At 32.9% G+C, this 13,463-nt stretch overlaps 1 protein-coding gene across 3 annotated transcripts in view; it reads right to left on the bottom strand.

Annotated features, from left to right (window-relative positions):
• The window catches only part of LOC117115235 (fibroblast growth factor receptor substrate 3-like), a 55,271-nt gene that overhangs the window by 39,944 nt on the left and 1,864 nt on the right, over window positions 1-13,463 (bottom strand). The window contains exons 1-2 of one of the 3 annotated variants that reach the window (XM_033258970.1): window positions 9,937-10,115; window positions 454-595 (exon numbers count right to left, since the gene is read on the bottom strand). The gene's annotated coding sequence lies outside the window, so the exon portion shown is untranslated. Of the gene's footprint in view, window positions 1-453; window positions 596-8,977; window positions 9,118-9,936; window positions 10,116-13,463 lie in introns of those variants that run through there. The other 2 variants (XM_033258977.1, XM_033258965.1) reach the window with 2 other exon arrangements.

The following is a 13,463-nucleotide window of genomic DNA, read 5'->3' as shown; positions in this document are numbered from 1 at the left end:
GAAATATGTTTTATTAAAAATGCGAAAACGATCATGCATCTGTTCCGAAACTTCCCTACCAAGATTAATTCTTTCACACAACTAAATACAAAAACCTGGTACAACAGATACAAAGAGAGTGAAGGCATGTGTGACGTCAAACTGAAACATAAACTGGGCCCCATTACCACGAACACAGCTTCTTGCTAAACATCTCCAGAACTTTACCGGTCTCCTTGTGGTCTGTTTAGCGACACAGTGTTTTATCAGTATTCTTACGAAGATACGCATTCCAAAATTTGTTGTATTGTATGTATTGCAAATGAGCATTGGTCGAATAAATAAATGAAATGAATTCTCACGACCGAAATATCCTTGGTACAACTTGTTATTATTTTTCTGCATTTCTGTCATGTGAATCAGGTAGGACTATTAGTTCAGATACAAAAATAAGAGGTTTCTGAAGTTACTTACCTTTTGTTCAGGCGGACTACAACTGAATCAGAACTTCAGCTCTGGGAAACTTTACACCAGTTTACTTGTTTAAAATATTTTCTTACTGGTCACAACAGGTCACATGACAACAACATGACACTTCTTACTCATCTTCACATCCCTGGAAGACAAAGGATAACCATGGTAACCAAGTAAAGAGGATGACTGTTTGAAAAATTCAAATTATATAATGAGACTGATGATGGAAAACAAACAGGAAAGGATAACAGGATCATTAATTTACTTTTATCGACAACATTCTGTATGAATAATTACTTAGTTATGTGTAATACCTAAAATTTATCAATTACTTTTTTATATTATAAAATAAACCTAAATTAGATCCAATTATATTAATATGAAACAATATGGAAAACATAATTTATTGTAATTTTTTATAATTTTGTGTTGAGCCATTAGCCCATGGGTTACATTTAACATTAATACTTACTTTTAAGTTCAACATTTAGAATAAACAAATAAATGTCTTGATACAATACTTCAAAATATAAATATTACTCTCTTACTATTAAAGTAACAACGGCATTCACTTAAAATGATTATATTGAAAATTCAATTGACATTATCTATTACTATGAGTGATGAAGTACAGTAATTATTCTGACTAATCTTCATTTTTATTTGAAGCAAATTCAACAACAAATCTCAATGCCAAGCTATACGAACGCGTGCCCATCAGTATCGACATTGATTATAATTGTAAACTCGGTGCAACAATAGGTGCGACAATCTTTCCGAGGCAAAGCCACTACCGATCACAACAAATCACATCATGTTCAGCAGTAACTAATTGGAAACTCAAGTCACCATGAACCAATCAATGGATTAGTTACACAGCACTCATGAATAATTGCAAGTTTTCGCAAAAAATAATTTAATAACAGTAAATACTAGAAAGGTAAAAATACATACAAAAAAAAAATACTAAAAGACATATGTCCTGCTTAACCCCAAAAGAACCTAGTTTTCTAAGACAAAAGAGTATACTATTTAATTTCTTAACTACCTGTACATAATCAGTATGGCCCCTCCAACAAAGTTTATTGTCAAACACCACCCTTAGATACTTATAGGAATCTACAATCTCAACTTGACCATTAATGTTTACTTTATTTGGAACAGTTCTGTTATTCTTCCTCAAATCAATGTGCATTTCTTTTGTCTTATTTATGTTTAGCTGCCTACAGTAGAAATGCATTATTATTTTAAAGGTAGCATATCATTTACTGTAAGACTAAAATTCTGTCCAGAATCTGCATCTATTTTTTTGAGAATACATATTTCAGGTCGTAAACATGAACGTAGAGTATCACACTAACATGAGCTGTATGTGTGGCAGCTTCTGTAGCAGTGTGTACGTGTTCTTTGATCATATCCGACAGCGGTTTATGAAACGACATTCACGTTGTTAGTATACCTAGTTTGATCTGATTGAAAATACATATTATTGGGGGAAGTCAGAAATAGTATACCTATACACATCTTTTTAAATATAGACAATACATTTATGCGCGAGATTTTGTTCCTTAAGCGTGATTCAGAGACAGACCCCGAATGCGTGAGTCTCATGCAGAATTCACGAAAATTGGTAGGTCTGTAATATATGACCTCAAACATTCATGTAATAAATAAATATTTCAATATACCTATTTGTTTCCTAATCCTTCTGTATCCTGACTTACAATCACAAAGCCGGCTTTTGCACAAACAAGCATTTCCACTAATCTAAATGTTGAGTTATATAGACTGCGAGTTCATTGTCTTCGTCTGGGGCGAGAGAATTTTAAAACAGCTGACATTTTTAATACAGTATAACATTTCACATCATTATTATTCTGAATATAATATTTCATCATATAACAGTCCATATTGCTCTTTACAATGTATTTTAGTACTACTGTATTACAGTAGGTAGCAAAGAATTTATATCATTTTATTCTTTAGCTACTTGCTTTAAATCAATTTTTTTTGCATCAAATATAAAGCTTGCCAAAAAAAAGGTTTTTTTTTTTTTCTTGGAAATGGGAGGGAGGTCACACATTATGGAAACCATTTTTTTTATCTCATCATTATACTTTTTAGCATAACATAGATGCAATAATAGGCAATGCAACTATGGAACTTATTCCATGTAGATCAGAGGCAGATCCAGGGGTTTTTCATTAGGGGGCCTACCTAAAATTCTAGATTATATTGAATCAACATCTATCGCAACCTCAACATGGGAGTATAGTCCCCCATGGCGGGAAGTTGTTGGTAACTAATATCTTCGGATGCAATTCATAATTTACACTAAATTACTAAATTATAGTTTCACAGCCTATTTAACCCCCTCCCAACCACCCCTCTGAATTCACCTCTGAAGACGCACTCACCAATCCATCATAAACTTGAACAGTGGCGGATCCAGGAAATAGAATAGGGGGGGGGGGGGGGGGGGGGCGCCTAGGGAGGGACTTTCAAAGATGGAGAGTCTAGACCACCCCAGTCCCATATTTACTTTTTCTCCATTTTTAAAAACAATTTTAGACAAATTTAGGGGCTCTCCCCCCCCCCCACCTTCAATCTGCCATTGTTGAATTTACTATCAAAAGTTTTAATAGTAACAGGAACAAAAAATTCTAATAAAGCTATTTATAACAGACACAGATTCATATTTACCCCCAAGGCAACAGTCCTATTGGCATCAAACGGAATGTTAAACAAGAAACAGTGTTGATAATTAAGAGAAAAAAAAATATGAAAAACTATTCCACAATGAAATAGCAGAAGCATACAGTACGGCTTAGGCATGACCAATGTTTTCCCATATAGCACCAGCCTTCAAATAGAATACCTTGGTGGTCTTGATAATTAAACTGATCTTCTTGGAAATAGCTGTCATCAGAGAATTGCACAACCACTAGTCATACTGCACAAAAGATAAGTTATCTTGTTACGAAAGATAAAAGAGGCGACTCCATGGTCCATGGATGATGCTTTATAAACATCATTCTTTATCATTGGCAATGGACTTTAATTTTAAAACACAGATAACGAGTGTAAACTTTAGGTTTGAATGGCATATATTAAGAGGATCAGGTGGCCACTTAATGTACATTTTATTTTAGAGGGATGACTTAAGGAGAAAACATGGCCATGAACTACAGGTTTGTGGCCAGAATAATGAAATATTAAAAGCAAACTTTGAGAACAGGAGTGATAAATGATATTTTGCCTATGAGTAAGTATGACGTGACAATGACTCTTGGTATCAATTCCACGATGAATTGAATCATGGAGATGAGAGCATGGAATGCGAAACACAGTAGTCATTGATGAAATATTGCTCTCCTTGGATGACTCATCCAGACAACTCATATCATTTCCATCAAAATAACATTTACTCCATTGTTTTATATAGCCAAGATCAGTACATATGCTGATAAAATACATTTATTCTAAAACCTAATGCTGACAGAAATTTTAACTACATATTGAGAGATTGTTAGTATTATTTATGATATTCTTTTAAAGAATTTCTTTTTATGTTGGCAAGCAACAAGCAAGGGAAATTAAGAGACTAGGAGAGAGGCTTTTTCAAGCTGAAAAGAAATTGAAACAAATAAACACCAATAAATTACAATTGGAAAATGTGAGGGAACAGAAAATGCAATAAGGTTAGCAAATCTTTCCACCCAATCATTTTAAAGTAATATTTACTTTATTAAGTTTTATACAGCCCATTAAATTCTCCGAGGTCGGCAGTCTCGGCAATTTTATACTACCTAGGCCTATAGTATAAACTACGATTTTTCCCAAGCGCGCGATTTCACATCGTCATCTACAGATCATGATTTTGTTAATTATCTCTATTAAATCAATATACATTGTTGATGAAAGAATGGTTGCACTGTATAATGTAACAAAATTGCTGAAGAAATGTCATTCCGTTCATTTTAGCGTTGTCTTTAGCATGGGAAATACCACTTTCATAAAAGCTATGATCAAATCAACAGAGGCTGTCTGTGCTCCGAACTGCCCAAGCATGTCCATGCTCATGCCCAGAGTGATCTATCTGGGATTTTCCATTCCACATGTGTACTTGACAGAGTCACGATGCGATCGTGTTTGTGTTTGCAAATGGTAGGATTAGGTCTACAAATATGTTTAATTTGGTTGTTTTGAGATAAATAAACACTTTAAATATGATAATAATACTGTACAATGAAGACCAATAATAGATTTAGATACCCTTTACGTTATACGCAGCCAAAGTGGCTTCAATTGGGCGATGTGTTTTAGGCCTTGGCTGGCTAGCGTCACTCCTTCCTACCTAGCCTAAGAAAAGACTAGCACACATCGTACATATGCCTATTAAAAATAATTATTGTACAAACAAATCTGTTTTACGAACAACCAATTTCCTTGGTTTGACAACATACTGTAATTTAAATTTAGTCTCTGCTATAGCCTGTTTCCATGCAGTTTTGAAGAAAAGAATCAAGGCCTAGGTCAGCAATTCTGGCTCAGCAATATGGTCAGCAATTGCCAATTTTATAATATCTAGATGATTACATAAATACACCTATCTTTAACTGTATAACCACTAGGCCACGATAGGCTTACTGGTAGCTATCTGTTCCTATGCTTTTAATATCTACTGAACTTAATACATCACTCACAGCAATGTACTTTTCTTTGTGTAGTACTGTACTTTATTATGTGGTGCTTGTCAACCCATTGAACGCATGCTTAAATGCCTCACTGCTGTCCTTTATAGAATGTGGTTTTTAACAAAGGGAAATATTACTGTAGATAATGGATCTCATTTTTGTATGGTAACGCAGTAGACATCTCTGTAACAGTTGACAGATTTTATGTTTAGGAATAAATAATGTATTTTAAATTTTAATAAAATGTTGAATTACATGTACATAATCTGCAATTAAAAATACTTAAGTCTACTATTTAGTATCAATCCTGATTATGGGCGACACTGGTCGCTGTTGGATGATGTTGAAATAAAAAAAAAAAAAAAAAAAATTATTTATAATCAGATTTTCCCCAAAAGTGATGAGGGAGCGAGTGATAAAACTAATACTTTTTTTTATTGGGCCTTATACATATCTTCACTTTTGGATTCAACATGATATTTTCATGGTTATTTTTAGAAACACTGAGTTTCCAGATGTTGCTCACAAAAGATGAAATGTACAGTATAGCAATAATAATTGTTATGTTATGAAGCGTATCAGCCCGGTAACTGATTTATGTGGGGTCAAAATGCATTTGCGACGCATTTCTTATCTTTGTAATCCGATAATCCAATGATAAGAGAACCATTTCTATCTCCATTTTCAGTCCATGGAGAGCAAGAGGACCTTACTATAGTAATTCTTTAGCATTTATTCCCTCATTTTACTTTCTCACCTACTAGAATATAAAGTGTGGTAGATACAAATGTGCTGTCCCATCAGAATAGCAACTTACCGGAAAAGCTACTGGTGTAGTATGACTACACTGTTATTATCTTCTTCTCTACTCATCCTACGCCTAGTAGACTATCAAACAGTAAGTCTGTCAGTTTAAATTATCTATTAATTATGTAGTTTTTTTTTAAACCACACATTTGTTTAAAAAAAAAAAAAAAAAAAAATGTTTTCCTGTTTTTAATATGCAATAAAATCATAACGATATTAATAGAGATCATTTGATAGTATTTCCAGGCTGATGGCTTATTAACAAATTACAGATAAAAATATAGGACCTAATTGCCTGGAAATTGAGGATCAAGTGACTATTTTATCTGTTGTTATTCTCAGGAGGAAAAAATTTAACTTGAGAATACAGACAAAATAGGTCTACACAAATAGATGTTGAAATGTGTCACAATATTGAATTGGGACTAAATTCAGAATACTTTCACGAAAGGAAATTCTTAGTAATAGATACGCAAAAAGAAGCGATAGAAGCTCATTCCACATTTCCAAAAAACATTAGTCCCAATAAAAAGAATTATTAGTTTATCACCCTCGTGTGCATATCTTTTATGGTATTGAAAAAACAATATTTTTGAAGAAAAATTCTTTTGAAAAACATTTTTTTTGACAAAAATATTTTGTTTTCATTTTTCACTTTTTCAGCCTACTGTAAGGTGATAAACTAACAATATTTTATATAGAGCATTACCTGAACATATATTTATTTATACTTTTGTGGGTTGTCTTGTACATAAACCATAAAATTTTAGTTAGACAATTTTTGGTCTTACTTTAAACTTGTTCAACACACAGATATGGTACAGCATTATAATTTTGAAATTAAATTGAACTACAGTAGTTTTAAAAAAGCTATCAGAGCCAATGATTTCTTAGCTATTTTCTAAAAACATTTTTTCAAAACATTATAGTATTCATGTAGAAACAACCTCCAAAAATAATGAAATTGAAACAATATGGAATGTATATTTATCTACTATTATCATTATTTTTCTAATAATCAGTTTTTATTTATTCCCATTCACACAGGCCTTACAAGTATTATACCTGATGGCTGTACATTTTAAAAAAAATGGTATTAAGATAGTTTCTGTGTGATTTTAACCTCTGCCACCCCTACAGTACTCCTTTTGTTAGAATTTTTATGGCATCATCACATCAAATACCAAAGCGCAATAATAATCCAATCTGCTTTTATCAAGCTGTCACCTGTAATGAGAACTGCCAGCATTCACCTGCAACAACCAAAGGCTTGAATATTTTAGTACTCACAAAACCACTCATTGTAATAGTACATGGAAAGGTCAAATAATGGAATAGCAGTACAATTTTTAATTAGATCATGTGAACAGTTCAAGCAACCGTCTTGAGGCATTTTGTCCAACAGTTGACAACTACCACTGTACCATTAGATTATTAAGGCACACACATAGTCAATTAGTAACAGCCACAGTAAAACTAACAGAGCTATATTTGGTATCCGAGAGTCGAGAGTCGCCACCACTGGATATTTTCATAAAGACAGCATGTCTGGTAAATCTCAAATGTATTTTCTGTCCCCCCCCCTCCCTTGAATATGCTAAATGATTTTTTTTTTTAAAGAAAACAGCTTGGATTTTCTTCCTTTGTAGTAGTGGCCAACAAGGCCTTGGCCTGTCCAACAGAGGGGAGAGTGTGGAGTTTATCATACCAAACTATTCTACTTTGGAGCAGACTATTTTGACTGGTATAAACATGTGCCATTTAACAGTCTACTTGATTTTCAAAATGATGACAGCCTTTTATGTATAGTCAGTGACTATGAAAAAAAATCATCTTGAATAGAAGTATTTCCGGTAGAAATTAATCTGCCATGGACTTGTATAATGCCCTAGAATAGTGCACTTGGCAGATCTACAGTATTCACCCTTGGGGGGATAACTATTCATCCTTCAGGTAGCTATATATCCTAATGATGATTGGTTCTGACCATGGTTACAGCATGTAAACAGTACTACCTTTATATCACACAATAACTGAAAATAGGTATTTATTATTAATGACACACTACTATAATTACTACATTGTAAACACCTACTCATTGGAATGAGCAATTTAAACTACATGGGCAGTATCTATACAGAAAAACAATGCATATTTGGCCATTTTAAGCATTTCTACGGTGTCGAAAATTGTACATAACATTTTATGTCAAAAATTTTAAAAAAGAATAGTTTGGGTCTTTGTCTTTTCAGGTCCTGGCAGACAGGGCCTTGGCCTGTCCGGTGAAGGAGGGAGAGAGGGGATAATCATCACTGTTATTATTCTACTTTGGTTTGGTTTGATATCAGACTAGAACAGCTCATCTATTTCTACTTTGCGCCATGCACCATGAAACAGTCTACTGGTTTGTCATAATGGGACAGCCTTTTATGTGTCAACAGACTATGAAAGAGATCATCTTGAATAGAAGTATTTCCGGTAGAAATTAATCTGCCATGGATCAGTATATGCCCATTGAACCTGGCATTTACTCATCCTTAGTATAGCTATCTACCCTTCAGTAGCTATTTATCCCATGAGGTACAGCAGCTCTATTCATCCTAATGGGCACCTGATAGGATTACAGTATTTCAACAGTAAAAGTACAGACATAATAACTGAAACTATGTAATTTTTCATGCATTTAATATTATTTTATAAATGTAACCACCCATTGGGAAGAGGACCTTAAAACTACACGGGATGATACAGTTTAAGAAAAACAAAAGAACTTGGATCAGTTCGTTAGAAAATCAGCTAAAGCAGCTATTGTATATTACAGCAAAAGCAACGAAATGACTGAGAACAAGTGCGAGTCATAAAAGAGGATAGATACAGCATGTATCAGACTGCAAACCACGGTATGGGCTGCCGCTTTGAAAGAGGAACTGAATGGTCAGATGGCTCAAAAGTTCTCCAATTCATCAAAATTAATATCTTGACTATAAAAGTTTAAATAAATTTTTTATGTAATGACTAACCTTGATGAAAAATCAAATGTGTTGTACTTCCCAGATGATGAATAACTCATAAATACAAGAATATGCCATACGCTATTCAAAAGACCAGCCTTTGTGAGGCATGCACCAATTATGGACTACAGTACTGTACAAAACATGCTATAAGTTATATAGGATTCAACATAATTATTATTCTGTGGTATTAAAGTATATAGGCATACTATCTGGGATGGTTGTTGATAGTTCATCATCCTCTGCCTGTAAAGTACAAAAGCCAATTATTATCACAAATGCAGTTCATTGACCTTCAAGTAACTTACGAAAACATTGTTCCTAAGCTCAACTGTTATTGGCATTAAAAAACGTATTTGTATACAGTGAAAAATAGAATAAGTATAAGCTCTGCGTACACTTTCAAATACGCTGTAGATAGTTCTGTGATTTTTCCATATATTGTGATACTGTATATCATCATGCCCAAATATGGGATAATTTAGCTCCATTTTATTTCTTTTCTATCCTATTTTACATTGTCATGAGCATTGAGGTCATGCCAGTGTACTGTAGGTCTACCTTATAAATCCAACATTATAATTTTTTTTTACAGTATTAAATCATAGATATTTGTCACAGAAAATGTGATGACATTGTGGACAAAACTTAAAGGGACCATTATATTCACTCAGCCCCAAAGGCGGTTCTTTAATAGAAGTAATTACCACTGTGTGTTCTATGCTCCAGTACTTTAAACTTCTGTTGAACCTAAGCTAGATTACTTACCATGCTGTTTCCTCTAATCTTTTACAAACTGCAATATACATTAGTGATTCTTATGCTACAGTCCATCTGTAATCATATTTGTTCTACTATTGAACTGCTATATTCAAATTGTCATATCCCCTCACCCCAATTGGAGGTCTACTGGTATTCATTTACCTCGATTTTAATTAATAATTAATGAGGCACCGAAAAATATATACCTCTTTGTTGTTAGACTTTATAAACAGCACACTTTCATCTGACAGATGAGAAAGGTCAATTTGAGGCCAAACATTCTGTTATGGTTCACTTCATCAAGCTTTCCATTAGCTAGCACTGGATGCCTTCATCATGATCTGGCTAAAAAATTTGGGCCAGCACAAAGAGATTGTAGTGTTTTATAGCATGGTGACCAAGGACAAATCCTATGCTGAATAATAAATAATGAAAGAAATCAGTAGTATTACGAATGAAGATGCTATGTTAACAAATAAATGTACAGTACCATCTTCTTCTAACATAACCTTCATAAACTGATCATGGTACACCACAAATGAAAACATTGCCAAACAAAGAAACACAATATTTATACTTGTTTTCAAAATATTAGTTATATACCGCTACTTGCTTAGAAACCTCTAAATCCCAACGGTATTAGGCAATATTCTGTGATTAACTGCTACAGGAAATACTGCAAGGCTGTTAATAATGACCTTAGTTTTTAAGAACAATAAACAATTGTCTTCCACATCATGAAATGATATATAATTTATAAAACACAGCATGTTATAATGACAGTAAATTAGTACCTAATACAGGCTAGACTAGTAGGTAGAAGAGCTACATATTAGTTCCAGTTACAATAAACTAATAAAAGCAAATTTCTACTAACTATCTTTCATCTGTTAAACATAATCATCATTCTGTCTCTTCTGTTCAACCATGAACAAAGCCACTGGCCAAGGTCAAACCAGCTGAGCAAGTCATTGTAAATTATATATAAATTATTAGAAAAAAATGAACATTTCTTTTCTTCTCTAAAATTATATGTTTATACCATGCTTTTCATTATGTAGGGAAAACAAATTACTTTTCATTATTATTACTAAATCATATGCATGTTCAGAATGCTAATTTACTGTACAGATACTATAATTTTTTAAATGTTAAATAAAAGTATAAAATGTACCAAAGAAATTGATGTCAGAAAGCTGGTTAGTAAAAACAAGTAATTTATTTGAAAAGAATACTACAATAGGGAATATAATACCATATAGAGGCAAATTACTTTTAAACATTTTATTTTATAATATTTATATATTACAGTATTATACTATTAAAAAAATCTATGTTAATATAAGAATATTTTAATGATATCTAAATAATTATTATTAAAGCTAATTATCTACTTTCTACAACTTGAAAAAAATTATTGTGTTGGCCACGCCCAACCGACCCAAAATGTACGAAATTGAGGGTTGGCATTTTAGTTTTTTTTTTTTGACTACAACGAAAAAATTAATTTTTAATGAGCTAAAAAGCTGGAATAGGCTTCTTGCTGGACGGTAGGCGATGAAACAGTGTTTTATACGATCGTTTGATATTTTATATAAATTTTAAAATGGTATTTGTTGTATTTTTTTGTATTTTCCACTACTTAGGCATATAAACACATTATTAATAAAAAAAAAAAAAAAACCGACCTACCTGGTTTTTGGATTTCCCCAAAACGTGGCCAACACAAGAATTATTTTTTTGGCCTCATGTATAAATATCGTAATTGTTAAATTATATTACTAATAAGTAATAATAACAACAATATTATACACAACAATTTAACAATAATAATAATAATAAACTGCAATACGATTATGATTACTGTATCTTTCCTTCCTGTTTACTGGAACATGATATAGGAAAATCAATTCAAGACAATATGAATATTATAGTGTAAAGAGATGTGCTTTTGTTCAATCAGGAAATTGACTGACAATCAGATGCAAGCATGGCTAAACACACAGTAGATTAAAATCAATACGGTAATTTACTATTATCATGTGCAAGAATGCTAGGTAATACCAAGTGTTAGGGGTAACAGGAGCAAGGATGGAGGTACTGTAGACAGGAAGGGAATAAAACAGGTCAGGGGCATAAGCTGGTTTTGGCCTGGGGTGGGGAGAGGTGCAAAATTTAAGAATGCGAAACAAAATCCTTATTCCAATGAAAACTCTAATGGTTAATCTTTATATTTTAACCCACTTGGTGCAACTAATTGGCCGCCATGATGGGAGAGGGAGGAGACTGTGTCAACAAGAAAGTAGTTTCTCGTCATACTGTAAATTTTGAAAAAAAAAATAGAATAAGGGCACTTTTTTTCACTCCAAGATGGCAAATCCAAGATGGTATTTGGGAAAAAGCTACAGTACTGTACTAATTTCTCACTTTTACCAAGTAAACACATTAAAAGCAAATAAACGAAGCACTAGACATGATTTGTATCTTATGTATCCCTAACAACGAACGATCATGAGAGGAATGTTACTGATGCGAGTTTTTTACTGATTATCATACATTTTGTATAATAAAGAAAATGTTAAAAACTTAAAAATTGGTGAGGCAGAGAAAATGAATGCGCGAGAAGACGAGAAACTAGTAATTTTAATTTTTTTTATTTGGCCATAAGTGTTTCATGGTAATTACATTAACCAGATTAGAAGACACTATACAACAAATTTGCATGAAATAACATGCATTAGATTATGCAAAATTATCATTAATCATTTTTTAGTATAAAAATATTAAAGATTATAGTATACAGTACTGTACAATAAACCTGACAAACGCTTCATTTAAACTAAAAATAGTAAGGGTCAAAACAAGGCAACAGATGAATGACAAAATTTATTCACAAGAAAAAAAGAATTAACTATATGTACACAATAAAAATCCATCAACAAAAAAGGAAGACACAGAAATATCAACTTTTATTGTGGTGAAAAATTAGAGTCTTATAAATTTAGGATCATTATGTGTGGCACTTGTACTGTATAAGGGAAACATTCTGAGCGATCAGATGATGATGTCGATTATAAATTTGGAGGTTAGTCCAATCAATCCAATTATCCACTAGGTAACAATGTACAGTAATCTAAATTTTGAGGTCAGTACTATTTCTAATGCATCAGTAAGTACTTTATTAATTAACTTGGTTAATTAACAAACATTAGGACTCTTTTTCAATAATATGACCCCATAATGACCATGATGTTGATAGCCATTATGGAATGAGCATGAAAGATGCAATTACTAGTCCCTACTGTAGCACCAGTGGTGACTTTTGGACACACATGAGTCTGGTAGGGGATCCGTAAATTCTTGACAGACGAATGCTGCGTCCGGGGAAATGCCATGGTGGGGAGCTTGGATTACATTTTTTGATCGAGTCATGGCCAACCTGTTGGGGATTATGACCGGTTGAGCCGCCGACAAGTTGAGCCGCTGGTCATTTCTATGGAACGCCAAGCGCGTCTCTCAGTGAATGTAGTGCGTTAATTGCGGCGTATTTCAATTATCCGTTCTTGGTACTGTTGTTTGGGATGTATTTCAGCTTATTTACTCAATTATTTCAATTTAATTGTTAATTGAAATACGCCGCAAACAAAACATAAAAAATAATAATCAAGTTATTACATTTTTAATACGATTTTGCATGACTATAAACAATATATTTAGTCTCTTATACACATCT

Source organism: Anneissia japonica, unplaced genomic scaffold, assembly GCF_011630105.1.
Source record: "Anneissia japonica isolate Jap-2015-1 unplaced genomic scaffold, ASM1163010v1 scaffold199_len4679917_cov187, whole genome shotgun sequence".
In the NCBI taxonomy this organism is placed as follows: Eukaryota; Metazoa; Echinodermata; class Crinoidea; order Comatulida; family Comatulidae; genus Anneissia; species Anneissia japonica.
The sequence above is the reverse complement of the archived record's forward strand: the minus strand, read 5'-3'. Positions and strand labels throughout refer to the sequence as shown.